Below are 25,993 nucleotides of genomic sequence, written 5' to 3'. Positions count from 1 at the left end.
CTCACCTATCACCTGCTTGCATGTACTCCTGCCCCTCCCCCAACCTTCTTATTCTGGCTTCTGCCCTCTTCCTTTCCAGTCCTGATGAAGAATCATGATCTGAAACGTCGACTGTTTATTTCCCTCCAGCATTTTGTGTGGAAGTGGCTTTGATGACTCTTTGTGGTAAAATGTCGTTTTTTCATTATCATAGTCCTTAGTGTTGAAATAAATTATTAATAATTCACCCTGTCCAACACTCCACATCCCCAAAAAAACCTTTGGAACTCAGGCAGGCCAGTGAGTCATCACCACTCCCTGTCTTCCTGTCCTCAGACAAAAACTATGCTAAGAGAATAAAGTAAAAGCAGGACAGCATGTAGGAAAAGCACCTGCTTATATCAATGGACTCTATGTTTAGAAGGCAAAGTAACATAACAATGAATTTTGTCTGTTGATTGTACTTCATAGATGTTTAATTTGAGGAAACTTTATCTACACAAATATACACAAATACACTTTTATGTTATATGTTGAGTTCTTAGTAACTGTTTTTGCACAATCTCTGGAAGTTTCAATATAGCTGCTAAATAACACAAAGGTTTAATATATTTGTAACAGAACAATAGGTTCATTAACTATCCATCTGTGGGTATAACTTAAGGCTAATGAGATCTGAATATCACTGTCATGCTTGAAATGATCAGATGCCTTAGTGTTGTTCTGGTATTTAGGACTGGAAAAGTTTGTAGTGTTGCAGTAAAATATTCAAATACCTGCTGATTTGTTGATTAGTGGCCTGTAACACAATGATGGCATGGGACAATCAGCCATATTTTATGTAAACTCATAATTAAGTTATAATTATCTGTTAGTCAATGCAAGCATTGTGGACTCTGATAACACAACTGTTAAAAATCGTCAGTGACTATATATTTACAGACTTGACTAACTTTTTTATTATAGGGTAACTATAAAATTAATGTGTACATTTTTATTTGTGGTCTCAATCAGGGAACAGTTGCAGGAGGGTTCTGCTATTCATACATTAAATCTTTCAAAACACAAGATCCATTTGTTTTGATAATCCGTCAATTTCACTGTATATCCTTTTCAGTGTTAGTTAACACACCAGGTCTTTGTCACAATAATATTAAATAATTCTGCCAGGTTGTCTTTCATGTGGAGTGGGGGAGGGGAAAGGGAGAATGGCTGCACTGGAAGTTGTAGGCCCACTTCAGGATACACTCCCCAGTGTGGGGGATCGTTTAAAGAGCACCAGACATTTCCCTTATTTGGATGAAGGCCAGTCCTCTTGTGTGTAAGGCAGGGATATTTCCTGCTCGAAGCGTCTGTAGGCACAGCCCGGGCGTTTTCTGCCTGTTTTACTGCTATTTTTTTTGAATGAATGCCCTTTTCCTAACCCCAGCCTAGCCCCGATTCAGAACTTTTGTGCTGGGGTTGGTCATGTGATTGCTAGACTCAGTGCTGGGTGAGACTCAGCCATTGGCCGGCGGGGTTTGGCGCTTCTCTATAAGAACAGCCGCGTTTATGTTCTGAGCTGCCTGCAGCCTTCCTCCGCTGCTGCCAGCAGCTCCTCTCCGGCTCTCGCAAGCACCAACAAACATGAGTGAGACAGTCATGTGGCAAAAAGCAGCATGATCACTGCGACCGGCCACAACAATAAGCGGGCACCAGAAGCACCTCGGACCTGGATTACTGAGTGTAATGCGCTTTAAACGGCACGTTAAATTGTGTTCTCTAGTGAAAGGAAGAAGAAATACTCTTTAAAACACCAGCAGCGACATGTGTGGTCTGAGTTTTTTTTTTGTTCTGCTCATGTACTTTGTTTCTTTTTGTTGAACAGGGGGTGAAATAGCGACTTTCTCTAAAGAGCTCAAGTGTCAGCGGTTGACAGAGGTGGCATCCTGTAAGAAGATTTGCTTAAAAGATTTTTTCAAAAAAAAAGCAGTAGTGTAATGGAGGGGACTTCCAGCTAACCAGCAGCAGCGTGGTGCCATGAGGAAATACTGATGAAAGAATGCTGATCATAGCGATGACTTAATCAGACCGGTGAGTAAAAAAAACAATCTAATCATTTTTTCTTCAATGAATCATTTGGAAATATTGTATTAAATCATAGTTTATAAATTGATAGTATAAATTTGAATGGGAATATTAAAAGGGGCGGGGAGAATGTTTTTATTGTAGTGGATTGTTAATGTTTAAACTGCCAGTCAGTACTGGCGTTAACTTGCACTCTGCTATCTCTGTGGGTTGGTCAGCCTGCCTTTTACAATTTATTTGGGTACTACGTTTCAGATTAGGTACATTTAAAACCTTATGATTTTGTTTTGATTGATTTCTAAATCAGATTGTAATGCTTAATGTTACAAAATCAGAGGTTTAAAAGAATTTTGCAGCATTTAGGTGTGGGGAAAAATTGTAACTGTTTGACTCAGATTAGTAGACTTCAGTTCCTGAAAGGTTAATGCGTGGCACTTGTAAAGCTTGCACTCAATTGAATAATATTTGGTGGTGGGACAGGAGAGGGTGACTAGAAAACAGGACTGGGGTCAAAGTGAAACAAAAATTGCATGCAGCCTAATAGCTATATTTTGAAGTGTTGAACAGGAAAATAATAATAAAGGAGCAGCAATAAAAACTTAAAAGATAAGACTGATGATTAAGGGTGGAGTTCCCAACAACTATTACAGAAACTATTGAGGCCCTGGCGCCAACAACTCCTTCTACACTTATTGAAGGTGCGGTCCAATGGGTCTGGTTTTCAATTTGTGTGAAAGTCTAATTGCCACACCCTTGCAGACTAGCAGTCATTGCCAGGAAAAGGAGTGCTGGCCAGTCCACAGCAGACAGGTAACATTCTAGAGCCATCCAGTTTTTGTCATCTAGAATAAGAATAATTGGCCTGAGTTCCCAAGATAGGACATGCTTCCTGCTAGCAAAACCCAAAATTGCCCTGAATTTTCTTTCTCCAGATCTGGAATGCCCAACTAGATGATTCTGAAGTGAAATGGTGAGGCAATGTAAATGAGTTATGTGGGTAGGAGGTAGGTCAGAACAAACCCTGCTCCCAAAACCCCTCTCTGAGACTTTGACAAACAGCAAAGCTCCGCCCCCAGCTCTGCCATGTGCCATTGCTGTCAAAGTTTTTAAATGTTTGAGAGTTTCTGATATTCAGACTCCTAAAAATGTATTGAAAATAAAATCCTTAAAATCATTCAAAGTAAAACAAAATCACTGAAAAGAATGTATTTATCTTCTGTACACCCCTACAATCCTGATTCAAATGAATGGGCTTGTGGATACCTGCAATGGTTCTAACTTTGTGTTGAACAGATTTCTCCAGTGTTAATAGTGATGAAGTTCTCAATGCAACATTGGACTCAATTGGGGAATCCACCAGCAGTGCACAGATAGGAACTGTTGACAAAATCTGGGTCACTGCATTCCATAAATACATACAGTCATGGACATTTCTAAAGACAAGTAGGATGAGTTAAAACAACTTTTCATGGCAAAGAACCTTTCTTTTTTGATATCCCTAAATAACTTCCAGGACCAAAGCTAGTGAGCCTTTTATTTAAATTTGATTTGACTTTTTTCAATGTCGCTTGCCAGCAAATATTTTTATTTTATTAAAGCTCAAAATAGCTCCTATTTATTAGGACAAAGAAACTGGATAGTTGGGCCCTAATCATCATGTTGATAATGCTTATTTCCCTGCTGTCACACAATTTGACACCCACACAATTGCATAAGCATCAAACTGCAAGATTGAAGACTTGCAGCATTCTGTACTTTGGTAATACATGGCAGAAAGATATGTAAACTTGAAGGCATGTCAGACACCACCAGTTACTTGATATTGTCTGTGACATGGGATAAGCCTGTTGGTATAGTTTTCATGATTGTCACAGGCCAATAGCTTTATGTACTGATTACCTTAAACTATATTGAACTCAAATTTTTAAGGTATAGAATCTTATTATGCTTGTGCTGGCTCTTTAGAAGCTTTGGGAAGAACTATCCATTTAACCTTATTTTTTCACCTCCTGTTTCACTTTCTTTTGAAAATTATTTTTGCTTCCACTGCTTTTTGTTGGGTAGTTCTTGTCCAAACAACCTTCTATTGGTTTCCAATATCCAGTTTTGGTATTTAATGGAATTCAGTTTTTGTAAGTTAAGTAGGACATTTTTGGAAAAGTTTTTTGGGTTAGATCACAAAAGCTTTCTTGAACTTTAGCCCTGGTGCCAGAAATAGATCTGTTGTACCTTGGTCTTGATACTTTCCCAATGTAAAGTTTCCAAAGTCAGCGCACACAATGATTTGGACAAGTTTAATATTACACCCAGTTTATGGATTAATATACCCCCTCAATCTTGATTTTTTTTTGGGATGAATAGGCTCCTGAAGAAGGTGAAAATGTGTGCACCATTTTTGGCAGCTTTCATAACTGACCCCATGATACAAAAATGAGTGAGTTTACTAAATTTTGTGGATTAGTATTGTGTAGGCCAGGTTTCTGTGGCAGTTCTACCAGATTTAGCCCAGAATAGTCAGAATTGGCCATATAATCCAGGGTACAGAATTCTACTCCTTTCATCTCTAAGATAAAACCCACCAGAGAAGTTTCGTGGAACCATGAAAATCACATAAAGAAAAAGAATGTTCATGCCTGCAACCTTACACAGGAGCTGATAAGCAGAGCAGGTAGGTCACCACAAGGGCCTGGGAGTATCTACCATCATTAGACTAGCTTGCATTCCTGATTTGCTTTGGAGTCTCTGGTAAGTAGGCATGAATTTAGGGTGGTGCATGTGGAAGCAGTACTGGATAAATGAAACATTTCAAGGGGCAGTAATTTACTTCTGTGAATGCTGAAAGTGACTGAAGCTATTTAATTTCCAAGGCTCCAATTGCCAACTAGTAGATCTCGTCCTCTTGCAGCTTCAGGCATCAGCTGCACACAGGAAGTTGCACACAGGCCCCGGGGAATGCTGCACAGCAAGACTGAGTCAGCTACGTCCATAAGTTCCCAAGGATGTTGATATTAATCATGTTTATAATCTCATCATTATAAAGGCTTGTATGTTTTTAATTCAAAGTCTCAACATGTATATAATTAACATTTATCCTTAATAAAATTTAGAGATTTTTTTTGTCTCTTCATACCAGCTACATTCAACCTTTGGAGGGGCCTCACGTGAACTGATTTTTCTCCATTTATTATTGCTGACCATGGAGTTGTGGAGGAAGGACTTCCTACACAACCAATCATGCTCTACAGAATATCTGGTGCTGGTGGGAGGATTGGGGCTGAATTTAATGGGTGGAAATATTAGTTCTTCCCACACTGAGGTACAGAGCCAAGTCAATCAATGAGACATTGAGGAGGATGAGAGAAACTTTGGCTAAAATAATGATGACTTCATCATTCTTGTGGCACTGAGTTACCTCCATCATGAGGAAAAGCACATGATGTGTTTTTTGCCTTGGTACTACCCTTTCTCTAATTGTAATCTGTGATGTCATTGCCAAGTAAAATTCAGTTGATGTTTTTTCTGAAGTGTCAAAATGGTTATCACTTTGAAATTTCCTAGTTTTCGTTTTAAGGAAAATGCAAAGTGTCATGGAGCAATGGCATAAGTCCTTGTTGAGACGGCGACCTGCACATTCAGAATTAGCAGCTGTTAAACAATAACTTAACATTTGCATACAAAAGTAATAACAGATTTAGTTCTAGCATGGTTTTATGGTGATCCAGTGCATTCCTAATGAACTCCTTTTTTTTAAATCTCTACCAGAAAAAGTAAGCAGTTAGAACTGGAGTAGGCATTACACTTGTAACTGGATGAATCCTTCCAGTAGCTGTTTTGTCTGAAGCCATGGAGTGATGGGATGTGTATTTATTCCCAGAAACTCCTATCTAGATGATCCTAATCTCAGTCATCAAATGCTGGTAGCAAAATTGGTCAACCTGGATTTTCATTGTGGGATATGTAATATCATTAAAGGAGCTGTACACAACTTAAAATGACTAAGATTTTATGGCATTTTTCTTAAATTCGGTACAGTATTTCTGGTTTCTTTAACTATCTAACATCTTATTTTAACTTTCTCATCTGTTGCTTATAAAAACTGGAGGACCCAATCAGTTAGCAAAATGTCCATTTACATTTTGGGTGAATCCAGGTGAAAGGTGAAGCAAAGATGAAGGTTTCTTTGAGCTGGTTATGGGGATAATCTGATCATGGACCCTTGCAAGTGATTGAAGGAGATAACAACAGGTTGATCTCCTTAAGGCATTCAGTTTCTATTTAGTACACTGTTGTTTATTTTATTGCTAAGTGGTCAGAAGGTGTTGTAATAGTAAAGAAAATGTTACTTTGCCTCTTATTGAATCTCCACACTTTCCAGAGTCCCATTTACATTCTCCTTCCCTGATGGTAGAGCTGAGATGGTTCATTGCATTGTACTGAAGTTTTAGTTCAGACTGGTGAATCAATCCATTTTCTGACCTTTCTACTTGGCAGCTGATTACTCTATGAAATCCAGGGTTTAATGCCCCTTTTTATTATTGTTCACTCCATCCTTTGGTAAGAAACAGTTTGCCTTTTTTTTAAACCCCCTACAGTTAGTAGGAACTGGAACTTGCATGTGATACATCAGGAGTTGAAACCCACAAGTATAGTACTATAGAATGTGACAATGTTAAATTTTGCTAATATACCAACTACTTTCTTTACCACATTTAATGTAACAAAAATGTATTTTTACTTTCAATGTGACCCAGTGAACTTGATAATTAATACTACAGTCTAGTGCTGGATCTCTTAGAAGTAATTTGAAGAAACCTTACACTTGCAAACTTGACTGTCCCCACCAAGAGTGTGCTTGCCTACATTGGCCCATAGGAGAACATGGTGCTGCCAAATGTTCTCTCACCAATTCATGCTACTAATGTTTCTGTAGACTAACAGTCACAGAGATGCAGCATGGGAATGGGTACTTCAGCCCATCAAGTCCATGCTAACCATCAACCACCCATTTACACTAATCCTACATTAATGCCATTCATTTTTTCTCATCAGCTGCTTCCTCACCTACACACCGGGGGGCAATTTACAGCAGCAAGTTAATCTACCAAACCGCACATCCTTGGGATGTGGGAGGAAATGGGAGCATCGGGGGGGGGGGGGGGGGGTAGGTGGGGAGGGACAACCCACACGGTCACAGGGAGAATGTGCAAATTCCACATAGACAGGATTGAACACGTGTCTCTGGCACTGTGAGGCAGCAACTCTACTGTGCCACCCAATTGTTTCAGAAATGTAGTCATAGGAATGGGCCCTTTGGCCCAGGTCCTCCATGCTGACCGTGATGATGCCTATCTACACTAATCCCATTTGGCTACATTAGGCCCATATCACTCTAAACCTTTCCTATCCATGTACCTGTCCAAATGCCTTTTAAATGTTGTAACTGTATCGGCCTCCATCACTTCTTCTGGCAGCTTATTACATACACCCACCACCCTCTGTGCCTGTGTGCTTTAGTTTTAGACTCCCCACCCTACAAGAAAGACTCTATCTACCCTACTTATGCCCCTCATAATTTTATAAATTGTTCCAGTGAGAACAAACCCAGCCTATTCAATCTCTCCTTGTAAGCAAAGCCCTCAATTCCAGGCAACATCCTAATGAATCTCTTCTGCACTCATTATTGCTACCACATCCTTCCTGTAGTGTGGTGACCAGAAATGCACACAATACTCCGAGTGTCCTAACCAATGTTTGTACAGTCATAACATGACGTCCCAACTGTTATACTCAATGCCTTGCCCTATGATGACAAGCGTGTGAATACCTTCTTCAATACCCCATCCACCTGCATCGACACATTTGAGTGGAATGGATGGGAACATCTACTCACAGTTCTTGCACATCATATTTTCTGTGCACTGGTGCCAGATTAGATGACACTATTTTGGCAAACTACTACATTCTTTCTGTATTATATTTCAATGGAAGGAGGCCATTGCTGCCCATTGAGTCTTTGCGAGCTCTGAGCATTCCCATCAATCCCATTTCCCCTAATTAGTTCCTGGTAACCTACGCTTGCGTGCCCATCAGCTCCACCTTCATTCTCCTACCACCCTCTTGTACTACAGCTAATTTACCAGAAGCCATGTAATCTATCAACCATCATGTCTTTGGGATGTGGGAGGAAACTGGAGTACATGGGGGAAACCCATGTGGTCACAGAGAGAATGTGCAAACTCAACAGTCAGCACTAGTGATCAAAACTGAACCAGGTTGCTGGAGCTATGAGGCAGCAGCAGCACGATTTGCTGTGCCACCCCACCATTCTAAGCATGTAGCACCTGAGTGTGATTCATTGAAATTTGTCATTTGTAGATGGATTAGCCTGCAATTCTGAACAGTAAATACGAATCTAATCTGATTCCCTGGATGAGTGCCATTTTTAGCCCTTGTCACACAACAGACAATGCCTATGTCTGTTTTAATCATTCATTGAGATCTGCTAGAAGTGAGAAACTAGGTTGCATTAATAACTGTGCTGATCAGGGATATTCTTGAGCTGATATGATAACTGATTAAGTCTGCATAAAGTCAGCCCTTCATGGTAAATTTTACTGTCTTTGTCCCAATATAATTTTTAATTCAATCACTTCTACTATAACCTTTTGTTTATTGCTGAGGAGCAAAATAATGCTGAAATGCTGGATTCAGATTGACTGATGAGAAATGTCTCTGTGGACTGTAAGTCCCACTCTTCTGTCAGGAGCAGAATGTACAGTATTGAGCAGGCAGAACCAAAAATGTTAAAAATAAATATTGGTTAAAACATGCCAAGGAACTTAAGATGTCAGAAAGTCCCTAACACTGTACCACAAGCCACATCCAGAGATGCTTTGGTTGCCATTGATAGCTGAGTAACTCAGTATTGGGGCAGTTACTGACTCGCCATGAATTAAATATTTTGAATTTTAATGGTTCACCACATTTCTGTATAAACTGTCTCTGTACATATTTGAACAAAATGTTGTACTTTTTACATTGACTTGAGCACAACTCTGACAGGTGCTAACTGTTGCTGATCCAACCAGGTGACCTATCACAATCTCATATAAATGAATCTAGAGTTTGCAAATTCGTAATATTGCTAAAACTGATAACTGAATATGTCAATGTGAAAAGCAAAAGCTCCTTCCACGGCCCTTCTTGGTGAACTGTTATCTCCCATTCACCTACTGCCTACTTTTGCCAATTTATGGAAGCCTCTCTCAAGACTTGCTTTTTATTGAATTTCTCTAGCTTGGAGTCTTGAACAAAACATTTTTTTTTGCAATAACCTTTGTCACTTTCACAGAAGGGGCTCAATCTAGCTTCTGGTACTGCAGTCAGTCCTCTTCACCATGTCCAAAGTTCAACATAACAATTGGGATGATCAGGTTTTACCATGGACATACCATCTGAGCATGCTTCATTCAATGTGCATGTGTAGCGTCCCTTTAATGTACAGAAGCATTGCAAGATGATTCAGAGGCATAACAATTTGTAAAGAAACTCTTGAAGGTAGCAAGGCAGAAGGTTTGAAGGAGGGAAATGCACTTAGGATGCAGGCACAACTGTTGATGGTGGGCTGGAAAAGAAGTGAATGTGTAGAGTGAGAGGTGTAATGAGAGCTCAAGGAAGATCACGGGGTGGATGAGGCATTAAGTATTGAAGGTGAGCCTGAAAGGATTTAAATTGAGTTCCATTTTAAAGTAATGGCTGAGTTGAGACTTGGGAGATGGGACAGCAGCAGTGTTGTCGTGGTCTGGAGTTTATGAAGGAGGATAGGCTGGGACAACCCCAGCACTCTAACCTGTAAGTGATGAGGTGAGTTGGCATGGCCTCAGTAGAAGATCAATTGCGATGGAGGTGTCAGGTGTCGATGGAGATGGTCTCCATAATTGTGGATTGAGGGGCCACAGTTGCAGTCAATCAGATAAGGTTCACAAGTAAACTGCTTCAGCTTGTTATAATAGCTGGGGTTGAGTTGTCTGACAGGCATTGGAGCAGTTCAATGCTATTGGCACAGGGAGATCAGATTGCAATGCAAGGAAGTTGACGCTGTGGATATAACAAAGAGACTGCATTTGGATGGGGTGGGCAAGTATGGGCCCAGTGTAGTAATATCGGTGCCCAAGAAGTATATGTGTGGGATGGAAAGATATTTCTGGAGATGCTTGAAATATAATTGGGGTGGATTAAAGCAATAACAATCCCACTGGACAAAACTGCAGAGGAAGTGTTGAATGTGGATGTTGTGCTTGACTGAACAGCTGCAGAGTGGGGGTGTTTGGTGAACTGTGGTGAGAGGGTTCTGTTCAGTTCCTGTTGTGCTAGGGACAAAAACTATTGGCTCTTTAGAACAATGGTGTGGATTTAAAGGGTATGGTCTTTGGAAGAGGTAGGTTGGGGATACAGATGGTCATTTTTGAAGACGAGTGCCAGGTTTGTTTGTAACAAAGCAGACAATTAACATTGGTATTCAAAGGAATATCTGATGAGAAGAAACAATGTGCAGTGTAAAATTGCAAAGTAACAGGAAGAGTTTGTGGCCAGTAATTTACTGGGGATGGAATAAGAGAAGGGGTTGTGGCCTCATGGACAAGATGAGAGGGTTGGGACAGAGTAGGAGATTTGGAGGTGGGGGAAGAAGTTGTTGATCAGGTGTCTCCAATTCTCGTAACCAAGAAGTCTGAGTCCATCAGTGAAGAGAAATTTAAGGGGATGATTTGTTATGGAGAAAATACCCAAGATAGCGTTTGGAATATTATGCAATTTAAAAAAAATGTCCAATAGCACTGGATAGAGTTCTGGAAGGGAATTTGAAAGCCCGTTTGTGAATGGCATGGAGAATACTTTTCCAGAGGACAGTGAGTGCATTGGAAGCTGTTAAGGAGTTTATAGGTTCTGAAGGATACCAGGAAGTGAGTGGTGATGGTCATGCCTTGCCTATGATCAAGTTCATAAGAAACCACAGGAGATCTTGAATTATTTATTCATTGTCTGTCCCTAATATGTCTGAAATGATTTACTAGGGATTTAAGTCCAGATCATTTCCTGAAAGGACAGAACCAGCTGAGGGTTTTTGTAACAACTGGGTGGCTTCATGGTCAAAGATTTAGTGAGCAAAGGCAGGCAAAACATTTGAGGTTTCAAGTGGAGTTAGTTAGCAGATCTGCTTGCACCGTGCAGAATCTTAGGGAGGATTTAGTAGAAAATTGGGATGGAGATCACCAAGATTTGAAGTAGAAGTGGTTGTATGAGATCAGAACATGATTTTATTTATTTCATAGTAGGGTAGGAAGGTAGCATCCAAAACTGAAACTTTGAAAATTTCCTGCACCATCTCCTACCTCCGTGGGCTGGGACAGTGATCAATAGAAATAATGCTATTCCAGAGACTGGAATCAACTCACTACCTTCAGACCAGCTTTCAAAACTGAGAACCCTGCTGGTCTGAGCAATTCAAAGTTTGTTACTATCTAATTAACTGCTGGAGCACCAGTTAGTCCTTAGAACTTTGTGCCAACTAATAACATAGAAGGGTAGAGGCTCATTTTAATTCTCTAGCTTATAAACCAAGCAAATCTACCATGACCCTTGCATGAATCCAGTCTCTATACTTGGATTCTAAAAGCAAACATTTATTAAATGTAGGTACCGGATATAATGGTAACTTTAAGAGTGTCCATCCAATAGCTGGCTTATGGTATTATTGGTTGGGAGGGGGGTGGGGTCTAGACAAAATATAAAAGGGAAGTGGTCAGTCAATGTTGTTGAAATATTGCATAATGATCTTTCATCTGACCAAACAAAATTGGATATTGAGAGAATAATAGGGGGATATTCTTGCACATTTCTCATGGGATTTCCTTATCCAGGTACATTTAGTGAAAATATCAAAAACTTGAAAAAAATCTAGTCAAATCAGCTTAGAAAATTATAATCAAAACAGAACATGCTAGAAATAGTTGGCACTCAAGCAATGAGAGAAATGTTATACTGTTCCTCTCTGCACAGATGCTCCTCACCTGTTGTGTATAGACTTTTTTTTCACATTTCCACTATCAGAGTATTTTGCATGGTATTAGAAAGGTGTCTAGCATTTTTTTGTTAAACATGTTTGCAAACTCAATTTGCTTTAAAATAATTCCTACTTTCATCCTACATAATCTTGCTAACTTTAGGATATTTTAAAATTCTTTTGATCTGATTCTAATCCTACAGATGGAGGAAAGAATCATAACATTTTTGTTTTACTTGCTGACATACTGAACACAGATTTATTTAGGATGTATGCTATTCCAACAACAAATCATTGCATCTCAGTTCCCATTCCAGAAATTAATCAGAATGAATCCGTTTGTATTTGAATCATAATTGAACCAGATCCATTTGGAGGGGACCATCTCTCCTAGGAATTAAATATTCCTTATCTGTATGAAGGGATCCTAATCTTTTTCTCACAATTTGGGGCAAATCTTAACCAATTATTCAGTGTAGTTGGCTATGCTAGTCTTTCTGAGCAGCTGCAGCCAGATGGCCATTCAGTCACACCACTGAAAAGATGTTTCTTGCTGGCAAGTCAGTGTTCCCTTTTTAGTAGAAATGTGGCAGGATCCTTCGCTACATGTAATAGGGGAGAATGAATCAGCACAAATAAATTGGGGACTTTTGGGCATCTGTGCAGTAATTTTAACATGAGTGACATGAATATTTAGTATTTAAGAATTATGAATGATTCAGTTCCTGTTGGTTTGATCCTGCTGACAACAATTTGGTTAGGAGAACCGAAAAAAAAAGTTTAGAATGTGGATGTGGTGAGCCTAGTCATCTTCAAGGTATTTCAGAGGAAACCCACATCAACTGTAATAGTGAACTTTGAACTCTGACTCCCAAGTATAGTTACAGCATTGCTTAATGGGAACAATTAATTTTGATTTGTTTCAAAATTTGTCCATCATTGGATACACTGTTACTTGGTATATATAATATTTGCATTGCCAGTGTTAAGAGGATCATTTTGCTTTATCCAGAAACTCTAGTTACAGGAACGGTATGGTGATTACATCTATATAGCCTTGTGGCCATATATTCCCACATAGTGAGTTTTTGATGCTATCATTGAAAATATAAATTGAAGTCTTTGAGTAAATAGGAATGTATCATTAAAGTTAACTCAATCATTGCCATAGGAAGCAATTATTGCTTTTTAATTGTTCAAAAGGTTACAATCAATTCATTAAATCCTGAATACCACACTACCTGAAAGAGATTTTCTTTAAGTTCCACTCCCCAAGAGCAAATTCTAAGAGCTAACTTAGCATTTTCTAATGTAGATTACAAGCAACAGTGGACGTTGTCGTACTACATTCAACATCTTCCCACGTTCAGATTTCCATTAGTACTCTTTTTCTGGTTAACCTAGTTTGACACTTCTTGATTTTCTTTTAAAGAGACTTGTCATATGGAACTTCCATCACAAGCTTCTGGTAATGTACCATATCTTGGATCTATAGGAACTTCAACCAAGTCAAGGCAGTTTGGCAGCATCCTCCTCTGCAAAGTCCAACAAGCTGTTTTGCATTATTACATAGTGGTCCCCCATATTTACTATATAGGAAGGTCTGTTAATGCTAAATGAATGCATTTGATGTGATGTGGTCCAGAAATATTGCACCTGAAATGTTGGCACTGTATAGATAATTTCTAAGACACTGAACAGGCATTGGGAACTTGAGTTTTTTTTTCTGGGCTGACTATCAGGAATTTAAGTGTCCATAATCATCCACTGAGTTGGTGGATGAGGATCATTTTGGCTGTCCAAGATTATTAAATTGCCTCTTAGTAACTTGCTTTCAACCCTTGGAATCTTACTAGTGTCTAATACAAAAGTAAGGCATTGGTGAGACTGGTTTGAAGTACTGTGTACAATATTAGTGTCCTTATTTAAGGAAGGATGTGAATTCATGGGAAGCAGTTCAGAAAAGTTTTACCAGATGAATATCTAGAAAGGTTGGACAGGCAAGGCTTGATTCTGACAGCGGGTCTGAGTCCTGAGATGTTAGCTGTGTTCTCTTTCCACAGGTGCTACCTGACCTGCTGAGTGTTTACAGCACTTTGTTTTTATATTAAACTTTTATTCACTGGAGGTTAGATTGAGAGGGGACTTGATGGGTGGGTCACTTTATTTTTTTTTTAAAAAAACAAGGGTTTAAGACAGATGAGGGAATTTTTTTTGCTGAGGGTCATGGGTGTTGGAAATTTCCTTCCTCAAAGCGTAGTAGAATATTTTAAGGTAGAGATGGATAGATTCTTGATATGGTGAAATACTGTGGTAGATGGGAATGTGGAGTTGAGGCTAGAATCAGACCAGCCATTATCTTAAATGGTGGAGCTGGTCTGAGGGGCTGAGTGGCCTGTATTTGTATGTGAATATCTGTCTCATCTCCCTGGCAAATAGCCCATCTGGCTCTGCTCGTATGTTGGTAATGAGTATCTTTATTTTAGAAACTATTTCTGCTTAACTACCTTTTAAATTTTATTAGGGATTCAGTGCACTATATAAATTTGGACACTTAGTATAATCCTCTTTAGTGACTAATTTAGAAATTACTCATTTTGTTTCAGAGCTGCATTGCTTTTTTTTAAAGAACACCAATTCCTCTAGTCTTTGTTATACTGGAGGAATGTTCTTATCACTATCCTTATTGCAACTTTTGCTTATATTCCTGTTATATAGGGCATTGTTACTGCATTGGTTCAGTAGCACTTGTACCAGTGCCTTACTCTTTTTGGGTTTTGTATAGTTTCTACTTTAATTTCCTGATTTATCTGTTGGAATTTATTTTGTACTAGGCTCAGTCATTTTTTCATTCAACACAAGTATTTTAAAAGTATTGCCTAAATTAATTTATTCACCTTCTCCCTTATTCATTTTTTTTTATTTTGATGCTGGTTTCCATTGTTAGAACATAGAACAGTAAAGGCCCTTTGGCCCACAATGTTGTGCTGACCTATATAAACCTTATCCCCATTCAATCTATCTCCCTCTCTACTTCACCTCCCATAATCTGTTATTTTTCTTTTGTTCACGTGCCTATCTAATAGTCTCTTAAATGACCCTATCATATCAGCCCCTACCAATCCACCCCCACCCCCACTCCCATTGCATTCCAGACACCCACCACTCTGTGTATATTTAAAAAAAGGGTGACCTCTAGTATTGGCCATTACCACCCTGGGGAAAAGATGCTGGCTGTCCACTCTGTCAATGCTTCTCAATCTTGTACCTCCATCAAGTCTCCTCTCATCTTCTGTTGCTCTAAAGAGAAAAGCCCTAACTCGCTCAACCTCTCCTCATATGACATGCTCTCCAATCCAGGCAGCATCCGTGTAAATCTCCTCTGCATGCTCTCCAAAGCTTCCACATCCTTTCTATAATGTGATGACCAGAACTGAACACAATATTCTAAGTATGGTCTAACTAGAGTCTTGTAGAGCTGCAACATTACCTCTCGGCTATTGAACTCAATCCCCCGGCTAATGAAGGCCAGCACACCATACATCTTCTTAACTGCCCTATCCACTTGTGTGGCAACTTTGAGGGATCTATGTACTTGGACCTCAAGATCCCTCTGTTCCTCCACACTGCTAAGAATCCTGTCATTAACCATGTACTCGGCCTTCAAGTTCGTTCTTCCAAAGTGTATCACTTCACACTTCTCTGGATTGAACTCCATCTGCCACTTCTCCACCCAGCTCTGCATCCTGCCTAAATCCTATTGCAACTACGACAACCTTCTGCACTATCTACTACACCACCAACCCACCCTTCCACTTCTTCATCCAAGTCAGTTATTTTTAAAAAAATCACAAAGATCAGGGGTCCCAGAACAGATCCCTGTAGAACACCACTAGTCACTGACCTCCAGGTCGAATACTTCCCTTCTACAACCACCCTCTGCCTTCTATGGGCAAGCCAAATTTAGAATCCACACAGCCAATTTTACATGGATCTCATGACTTTCTGAATGAGCCTACCATGGAGAACATTGTCACATGCCTTGCTGAAATCCATATACATCACATCCATCGCACTACCTTCATCAATTTGTCTTGTCACTTCCTCAAAAAAACTCTATTAGGCTTGAGGCATAACCTGCCCTTCACAAAGCCATGTTGACTATCCCTAAAAACTATGCTTCTCCAAATGCTCATAAATCCTGTCCCTAAGAATCCTCTCCAATAGTTTGCCCACCACTGCCGTAAGACTCACTGGTCTATAATTCCTGGCATTATCCCTTTTTACCTTTCTTGAACAATGGAACAACGTTTGCCATCCTCTGGTACCACTCCTGTGACCAGAAAGGACGCAAAGATCATCGTTAACACTCCACCAATCTCTTCCCTCGCTTCCTATAGTAACCTGGGGTATATCCTGTCTGACCCCGGGGACTTGTCTATCCTAATGCTTTTTAGTACCTCCAACACTGCTTTCTAAACCTTGACGTGCTCCGACACACTTGCCTTTTCCACAAACCTCACATTTGTCCAAGTCCCCCTCCCTGGTGAACACTGAAGCAAAATATTCATTCAGGACCTCCCCTACCTCCTTCGCCTCCAGACACATTTTCCCCACCCCCCTTATCCCTGAGCAGTCCTCCCCTCACCCTAGTCATCCTCTTGTTCCTCACATACATGTAGAATGCCTTAGGGTTTTCCTTAACCCTATTTGCCAAGACCTTCTCATGTTCCCTTCTAGCTTTCCTAAGTCCCTTCTTGAGCTCCTTCCTAGCTACCTTATAACTTTCAAAAGCCCTGTCTGACTTTTGCTTCCTAAACCTTAAATATGCTTCCTTCTTCCTCTTGACTAAACCTTCCACTTCTCTTGTTAACCATGGTACCTTCACCCTACCATCCTTTCCTTGTCTCTGTGGGACAAATCTATCTAGAACCCAATGCAAGTGGTCCCTAAACAACCTCCACATTTCTGTGGTGCATTTACCAGAGAATGTCTGTTCCCAGTTTACGCTCCAAGTTCTTGCCTAATACCATTGTAATTTGACCTCCCCCATTAAATAATTTTCCACAATGTCTGTTATCTTTGTCCATGGCTATGCTAAAGCTCGGAGTTGTGGTCACTATCCCCAAAATGCTTGCCCACCGAGAGGTCTGTCACCTGACCAGGTTCATTGCCTAATATGAGATCCAGCATGGCCTCTCCTCTAGTCAGACTGTGTCAGGAAACTTTCCTGTACACGCCTAACAAATTCGGCCCCATCTGAACCTTTTGCACTAAGGAGGTGCCAATCAATATTAGGGAAGTTGAAGTCACCCATAACAACAATCCTGTTGTTTTTACACCTTTCCAAAATCTGCCTTTGATTTTTTTTTGCAATTATGTAACTGTAAATAGAAAAAGCAGTAATAAGTATTACCCGAGAAATTTGAATATAGGCTAGCCTCATTTTCCTGATACAATTTCTTGGGTCCATTTGCCATGATGCACTCACAGTACAGTGCCATCTGGGACTGCTGCCATGTAAAGTGTTCTTGCATTTTCTTCATCAGTTGTTTGAAGGTGGTGGTGGAGGGGAGGTTTCCTTCTGACTGCCAATTTCCCAAGTTTCTATCCCTCTCTTGGCCATGACCCATACCCAGTCAGACCTGCGGAGCTCCAAAAAGGGTGCTGCACAATACCTCTTGGTGCTTAAAAAGGTACAATGTTAATTGTCATCCATTTCTAAAACATCAGGTGTTTGCCAATTGCTATTATGACAGAACACATCTGGGCTCAACTCGTAGTTTAGTTTGTAGCAGGGCTACTGATCCACTGCAGTAACTCCAATTAATTGGTGGTGTGACCTCAACCAGGTGCAGATGGTAGCATCAAGTAGCATTTATATATGAGCTGCCTCTTGTAGTGGTTGGCTAAATGACTAGTCTCCATAACAAAGGTAATGTCAATCTGCACAACCAAAGGGAGAGTGAAATAATGGGGAAAGAGTTTGAAGAATGAATGCTAATGACCAGAAGCACACTGCAGATACAGATAGAATGTGGTCATGGATGGACAGTGATCAGACAAGCTTTAATTCTGATTTTTTTTATTATTATTGAGAGCAGGGGACGACCCTGGCTAGCAGAATTTCCGCATTCTGAGATGTGTACAACAAAGATATTTTCGTGAAAGACTGAAGATCGGCTAGTGTTGACGTAACCAAGTTTAGAGGTGACAGAAGCAATTTTTTAGAAAGGAAACTGCATTTAAGATATTTAGCTATGACAAGGGCCTCTAACATCTATTGTTTCAACCCTAAACTATTGTAGAATTTAACATTGAATTATTAGAAGTCTAAAGCTAGAAAAGTTAAAGAGCAGGAAACATAAGCATGACAGTTGTAATTTATAAGTATGAAAGTAAATTCTTCACAGGTTCTTGTACATTTCATTTTTAAAATACAACTGAACAGGTATTAGAGTAAATAAGTCCATGGACAGTTTGCAAGAAAGCACAACATCAAAGGGAAAACGTGCACAAAAAATTTTAATAGTTTTTTTTTAAATTGCCCTCACTGCTGGTGGGTGAGCTGTATGTTGCTGTGTGATCTAACCTTATGAAATATTATGGCTTTGTTTCCTACTGCAGATGCCACAAGAAACCAGGCCACCAGGAGTGGCACCCACTGTGGTGCCATAGTTCCTGCTTTTGGAAGTAAGTGAATTAGATTTCTTCATTCTGCTATAACACTGGCTGCCTGTCTCAAGACCAAATAAATAACTGCTCTAAAACACAAGTGCCTGTGGGGAATTTCACCATTGTGTTATAATCTGAATTTGTACAAGGTGAAAACCAAGAAATATTTTCAATTTTAACCATTTCTTTCATCCCACCCCTTTGTTTGACTCTGACTTAAGGGTTCTCAGGCAAGAGGTCAGATTCCTCCCAAGCTCCTAGCATCTGTGTTGCATTGAACATTCACAATCTGACTTGCCCCTCTGACTTCCTCACAATATGTTGATGCTTTGCTTGAGACACTCCTTTTTCCTGTGATTGTAACAACTGACAATGTTCTTACTAAGTGAAAATCATTTGGTAGGCATCCTGATGAAAATTTTGGGTGCTGACTGTCACAAAGGATATAATCCCTCTTCTTCCTAGGTAGTCTCTTGGGGTCACAGATGACTTTCACTCTGGTTTTGTGGGTTCTGAGGTGGCTGATGAAGCCAATGTGGGAACTGCAGACTCTTCCACAGACTAGCTTGTGAGATGGTACTCTCTTGCCTCTTATGTAAGGCTTCTCTGTGTTTCTGTTACATGTATTCTTCCTTCTCAATACCATCCCAAAAGCTCCTTGTATTTTAAATGGTCATGGGCCAGGGATTCCAAGGAGTCAGTGGGGATGTTGCATTTCTTCACGGAGGCTTTGAGTACATCCTTTCTCTTTTTTCCAGTCTGCCAGATAAGCTGTTCCCCTGACAGAAATGAATGTCTATTTTAAGAGTCCACTGCTGAGTGCAAGAGTGACATCCCCTGCCCAATGTATCCAACTGAGTGTGACAAGGGCCTCCGTGCTGAGAATGTTGGCCTGGGAGAGGATGCTGATGTTGGTTCGCTTGTCCTTCCTGTGCGGATCGTGTTGGTAGTATCTTTCTGGTGTTTTAAAACAGTACAAAAGCAGGAATCACTGTGGCCTGATAGACCGTGAGATTTGTCTGTTATGTCTGAGGACTTGATATTTACCTACCCTTTTCCTCAATCAACCAAAGGTTATGCCATCACATTTGAAGGCAATATCTGCCTTCACTGAGAGAAGGTTCCTGAGATATGGAAAGTTTTTCACATTTTCCAGGATCTTGCCAAGAACCTTTTCAGTAAGAGGAGAGTGCAGTGTAGCAGGAGTAGGTTAGTGCAGAACCTTTGTCTTGTAAGTTAGGCCCATTCTCTCTCGTGCTTCAGTGAAGTATCAATGATGGGTGGTAGCTGAGCCTAGGAGCACGTGTGGACACAAGTGATCTCTGCAGTCTGCAGCCTGACTACAAAGGTTCTGGTGACCTTGGTTGTGGAATGTAGTTATTGTAGTTTTATGGTTTCCTAACAGTTATGAAGGTTTGCTCCACTCCTGCAGGAAGTTTGTCACCCGGTTGCATTCCTGATGTTGCCTCCTTTTGGGATTTTCTTGCTAAAATGCAACGTGTTTTCAGAATTCAGTTAAAACTTGGGTTAGTGATTTTGGGTTTGGTTTAACTGTACCACTTCATTTTTTAAAAATCTTTCTCCCATTCTACTAATTCAACAGACAGCAATGAAGCCAACTACTTGAGGGAGGAACTCCCCTGCCCAACATATACACTCCTAACCCCGTTGGCAGCTCCAAGGATCAGCTAACTCTGCACAGAGAAGAAGCTGATTCTGGGACTTGTTTGTGTGGCTACTACTTATTAGATAATCCCACTTGATCATGATGCAAGTAGCAGTAAGCCTCAATTGGTGGTACTGGCAAAGAAGTGGAAAAACATTAAATGAATTGTGTTACCAGATAACTTAATACAGGTGCATGGGAGGATCAGACTGTGACAGGTCATTCCACCAATAACAACCTAATTCCAGTTCCAAAAGTAAGTTGGGGAGCATCAGTGGAGAAAGAAACAGAATTAGCATTTCAGATTGATGATCTTTGACCATACCTTTTTGGTGAAGGGTTGTTAACCTGCAGTGTTAACTGTTTCTCTCTCCACAGACACTGGCTGATCTGAATATTTCCAGCATTTTCTGTTTTTATTTTAGAAATTTTGTACTTTGCAAAGCCACTTTTAAAGTGCATGATATGCAAACAGAGTTGTAGGGTAGTGGCTGACTAGGCTGAAAAATAAATACAATACCACACAATGCAAATCCCACATAGAAAATATTCTGGAAATTGTAGTTGTGTCATTTTTCTGGAACCATGATTAGCCATGTATTAGCAGTAGCTATATTGTAGATTCATTGAAGTTACACCCAGGAAATAATGACATCACTTGAAACATAGTGTCTACAGCACAAGTGACCATTTAGCCCAAAGGATCCATGCCTCCGTTTATGCTCGACACAACCTCATCCCACCGTTCTCCATCTGACCTCATGAACATTTTTCCATTGGATGCTTTATCTAGTCTCCCTTAAATCTTCATAATGCTCTTCACATCTGCTATGTGTTATGATAGTGAGATGCATTTCATCTGTTGAAGTATCTTTCTCCATGTCTACCTTTATCAAACCTTTTGTCTTAAAAGCCTACATTGAAGACGATGCTCATCATTACAGGAAGAAGTCCCAAACTGTTCAATCTTTGTGTTACTACTAAATTCTGTTATCATTTTTAGCATTCTGAATTTTCCCCAATGCCTCCACTCTTTGCTGCATGGAGACAACTTTATTATGTCATCGAACCCCATTCTATGCAAATTTAGCACAATTTCACAGCCTTTTGACTTTGATCCCCTAGAAATGAAACCCACTCTTATTTTCCTTTTTTAATAGCTGTATTAATCTGCATTGCTCTTTGAATGATTTGATTATTCCCAGCATAACACCACCAAAACAATCCCTCTGCCCCATTGGACACAGTTTTCTCCTGAGTACTTGCCCTTGTTCTCCCAGGTATCGAACTTAAACTACATAGAAATTTACCCACAATCCCGTTCTAGAAGTTTATTAAAGATTCGAATTTCTTTGGAGCAACAAGCGGCCCATTAAACCCTCTCTTGATGTGAATTTCCCAGTGGGAACATCCGCAACAAAACTGATTCCAACCTGATTGACCTTCTAATTGTAAATCCCACAGTAATACTTTGCCAGCCAGTTAAGATATGCCTCCTGATGTCAGGCCATCTCAGCTGTCATAACACTTAAATATCGGTAAATATCTGGCAAACATTTAAAAAAGCATTCAAACTATTAAAATTTTAATTTCTAAATTTGAAAACACACTAGACAAAATTAAGTGAAACTTGCCTCTTTCCCCTGCCATTTCTTTCCACTGAATTGGTTGGAGTTGTTGAACCTGTGCCTGGCCTGAGCTGGCTGAAGTTCAGCAGGCAGATTTCCCAGTGAAATCGCTGGGAAACTATAGTAAGTCCATGAGAAGTCCAACATTGAAGCCTAGTCGGAATGATGGTGTTGATCAGCTGTACGTGAGTCTCAAACTTCTTGGCAGTTATATAGATAAATCCAGGCAGTTCAAGATCAGCTATTTTGGGGAAATGATTTCTTGCATTTTATCACAATCCTCCTCTTTATCAACAATGCTTCTCAGGCTATGGATTTTGAAATTGTACTTCTTTGAGAATGAGTATTTATAGTTGTTTCAACTAATTTTGTTTCCTTATTTCTTTCCAAATTTATTTTAGGACAAAGTAACATGATTTTCTATAGTTATAAGAATGTTCTTCTATCTCTAAGATAGCTGTTAAATGTTAAGCACTTATCCTTCAGGACAAAAAAGTCTCTCATTAGTAATGCAAGTGTAGGCTAAATGCTATGTTTTTGTCTATGTACATGCAGGATCAATATTAGAAAGATAAGTGTGTAAACCAACCACAACTGCACACCTATTATTCAGTTCTATCTGTCTTTTGTAGACTTGAAAATAATGAGTCTGTACCTACAAATATTACACATCAACATCTGTTAGTTTCTTGAATTTCTAATATTACTTTGTAAAACTATTAACACAATGTTGTTAATTTAAACATAAAAGTTAACTGGATGTATAGATCAAAATTGTGATTGGAGAATCTATCACAACCATCCATATTTTCTACATAAACAATCCTTTTTATAAAAAAAATTGCATTATCCACTCAAGATGATCATAAATTGTCCAAAGAAATAACCATTGGTTTTGAAATTGTATACTACTTGCAAATGTCTGAATCCACATGAAGTTCCTAATCTCCTGACAATACTGGAATTGAATGTAAATGTTGAAATAGATTTAACTCTTGGCACATGAAGGAGAGAATATTTTAATAGAGATCATGGGTTATAAGCAGAACCTACACAAACCAATATTAAAATGATAACACCAGCATTTGCTTCCATTATGTATTCCACGAACCAGCCAGGAAAAGTGATGATCATTGTAACTTGCAATATTGAACTCTGTCCCATTGCAGTAGGAACAGGACAAAGGAGTTAATTTTCATCATTTCACTGAGGGATTGCACTCAAACATCTGCCTTAGTACCCATCCTTAAGGAATAGAGATGAGTCATATCTGTCACTCTTGAACTGAATTTTCACCTTCCCAGTTGGAAGGAGTACAAGTTGTTTTGGCCTTCCTAAAAGGAGAACTGAAGTTGGTTCCTCAGTGAATCACAAATTCCATGCATGAATCCATTTATCATGACTTCACACCATTGGACTATTACCCTACCCCTGCTTTTTTTTCTTTCTCTTTCCAGTTATCAGATCAGAAGTTCAAATCATGGTGTCCTCCTCGTGCTCCTTTCCAGCTTAAAAGTACCAAAGTCAATTACATACACTCTTGGTCAAGATCTTACTGCACATAACAGACTTCCATTTTGGGGCCTTGCTAACCCCAGCATGAATCATTGCTCTCTGACTCATTAAGGAAATTGTCTGTCAAGTATGTGTGTGCTTTTTTTTATTGTTCGGGCAAGTATTTCAACCACTATTTCTGAAATAATTTAAAACCATTGTTTATAAGTAATCAAAGAGGTTAATGCACTTAAAGTGACTGCCACTTTTATTTCTGACAGGATTCATGTGATGACAGGAGATGAGACTGCAGATGCTGGAATCTGGAACAAAAAAATAAACTGCTGGAGAACTCAATGGATCAAGCAGCATCTGTGGAGGCAAAGTGATCTTTCCTTCCACAGGTGCTGCTTAACCAGCTGAGTTCTTCCAGCAGTTTATTTTTTGCTTCATACGATGACACTTTGACAGCTGTCACAATGACCTGTATTGATATCTATCATTTGCTCAGTAGTCAGTGTAGATTCTGTCTACATCCAGCAGCTACATCTGGCTACTGGGTCTCTGATGGCATCACATTCCACTTCAGGGGCCTCATTTATTTTTGTGGCTTTGTATCCAAGGTCAATCAACTGGAAGATGAAGCCTTCAGCTAACATTCAGATATTCACTACAGTTACTAAGTTGAACCCGTAAATACCCAACTTTTGGGATTAGTAAAAGAAACTCAGATCTGATCATCAACTGCATGTTATTGGCAACTTTATAATTTTTGGTACATTAGGCTTCATAATTGAAAATCACAGCTGCATTCATTTTCTTTGGGTCCTTTTGATCTACTAACTGTTCTCTTGCTGTGTCCACTGCCATATTTTGTTCCTTATCAGCCATTCTGTCTGAATGTGACCTACTGTGGGTTCATCTTCTCTAAATCTTTTATAATCCTCAGTTGACATTTTGTTAAATGTTGGAAAGCTGCTACATGTTTTTAAATCACCATGTCTCCCTGAACCATGGATCTAGCTATCCATCAACTTTCACTTCAGCCTATTTTCAAGTCATGTGTTACTAATTTGTTTGTTAAATGTTAGAAAGCTGCTGAACTTTGTTAGATCACCATGTCTCCCTGAACCACGGCAAAGACCACTTGCAAAAAATCTTTTGTTGATTTCTGGATCCCTTGAAACATTTCAGATGTTACTCTTCCTATTGTCAGATGTGAGCCTTGATACCTGACTATTGTCTTGCCCTCACATTGCATAGATAAGTAAAAGGAAGCAGTTTCTAGTCATTTGCCTTGCAGATATATTCTTCTTCCAAGTTGGCACTGGCTTTAGTGGCCAGGATGTTTCTTTTTCCCACACTACTGATGCAGTTTTAGTTCCATCTATCTTTTGATGATAAATTTGACTTTTTTTTTAAAACATTTCTATAGCAAATAGTTTTACTTGGGCTGTAGGCAGAGTTCCTATTCCTATTCCTATCATTCTTTTAGAATATACTTATTTGCCTCTTTGGAACATTTTGATAATTCTGCACTAAAACCAACAATGATGCTGCAAAGGTTGCTAATTAACATGTGCAAAAGTTTTGAAAATAAATAACAGATGGCAGGATGTTTTAAATTGTGGTATTAAGTCTTGCCACTGGAGACCACTAAAATTGTTACAAGGATCACTGGCAGCCCCTACTGGTAATTACAACAAACTGCATAACTATCTGGACTTCACACTATCAAACAACATTCAGTTTATTCTTTATCGGACATTAATGGTGCTACATTACTTTCACAAATCTGGAATTTCTACTTTGGGCTATATCAAGACAGTCAGAATGTAAGGTGCAGACTGAAGAGTGAATTTAGGAAGGATGGTCATACTTGTATTGATCTCTATGAAGTGTAACAGGAGCAGAAACCTGTAGTATAATGATGGGAAATGCTGTAGTTTTTTTAAGGATAATCTTACTCATCTGGTTTCTTTTCTAATTGTCTATTGTACATTAGCTATCCATCAACTTTCTCACAAGCCTATTTTTAAAGTCATGTGTTCCTTACTGTTTTTGCACCCAACAGATTCATAGTTTTCCTTATGGGTAAAGAACTGAGAGGGAGAAAAGAATCCATGATTTCTGAAATATGCTGCCATTACATTTGTATTTCACTCCAATTTTCAAGTAGCAAGATTTCAAAGTGATTGTAAATCACCACTAGAGATTAGTCCATGTCTTCAGAAATGAACAAAAGGATTGCAAATCCCAGTGAACTTTTCTCATTGCAAACAAGAATGCATCTAGAAACTTTCATTAGAAGATACTGTTTGTCAAGCATTAGCCACTGTGGAAATGAAGCTACTTAACACAGGCTTAAAAAACATTGCTTGAAAACCATGTGATATCTGTCACCAGGTTCAGGCCTGAACCTGG

The 25,993-nt window shown here is 39.4% G+C and overlaps 1 long non-coding RNA gene across 2 annotated transcripts in view; it reads left to right on the top strand.

Moving 5' to 3' along the window:
• The window catches only part of LOC127569566 (uncharacterized), a 44,820-nt gene extending 19,228 nt beyond the window's left edge, over nt 1-25,592 (top strand). Inside the window, exons 1-4 of one of the 2 annotated variants that reach the window (XR_007956223.1) lie at nt 1,556-1,704; nt 1,847-2,052; nt 18,734-18,799; nt 23,851-25,592. This is a non-coding gene — a long non-coding RNA (uncharacterized LOC127569566). Of the gene's footprint in view, nt 1-1,555; nt 1,705-1,846; nt 2,053-18,733; nt 18,800-23,850 lie in introns of those variants that run through there. The other variant, XR_007956222.1, reaches the window with a different exon arrangement.
• The last annotated feature ends 401 nt before the right edge of the window (nt 25,593-25,993 follow it).

The sequence above is a fragment of the Pristis pectinata genome, chromosome 4, assembly GCF_009764475.1.
Source record: "Pristis pectinata isolate sPriPec2 chromosome 4, sPriPec2.1.pri, whole genome shotgun sequence".
Taxonomy (NCBI): domain Eukaryota; kingdom Metazoa; phylum Chordata; class Chondrichthyes; order Rhinopristiformes; family Pristidae; genus Pristis; species Pristis pectinata.
Note: the sequence above shows the minus strand (reverse complement) of the source record. Positions and strands in the feature narration are given on the sequence as shown.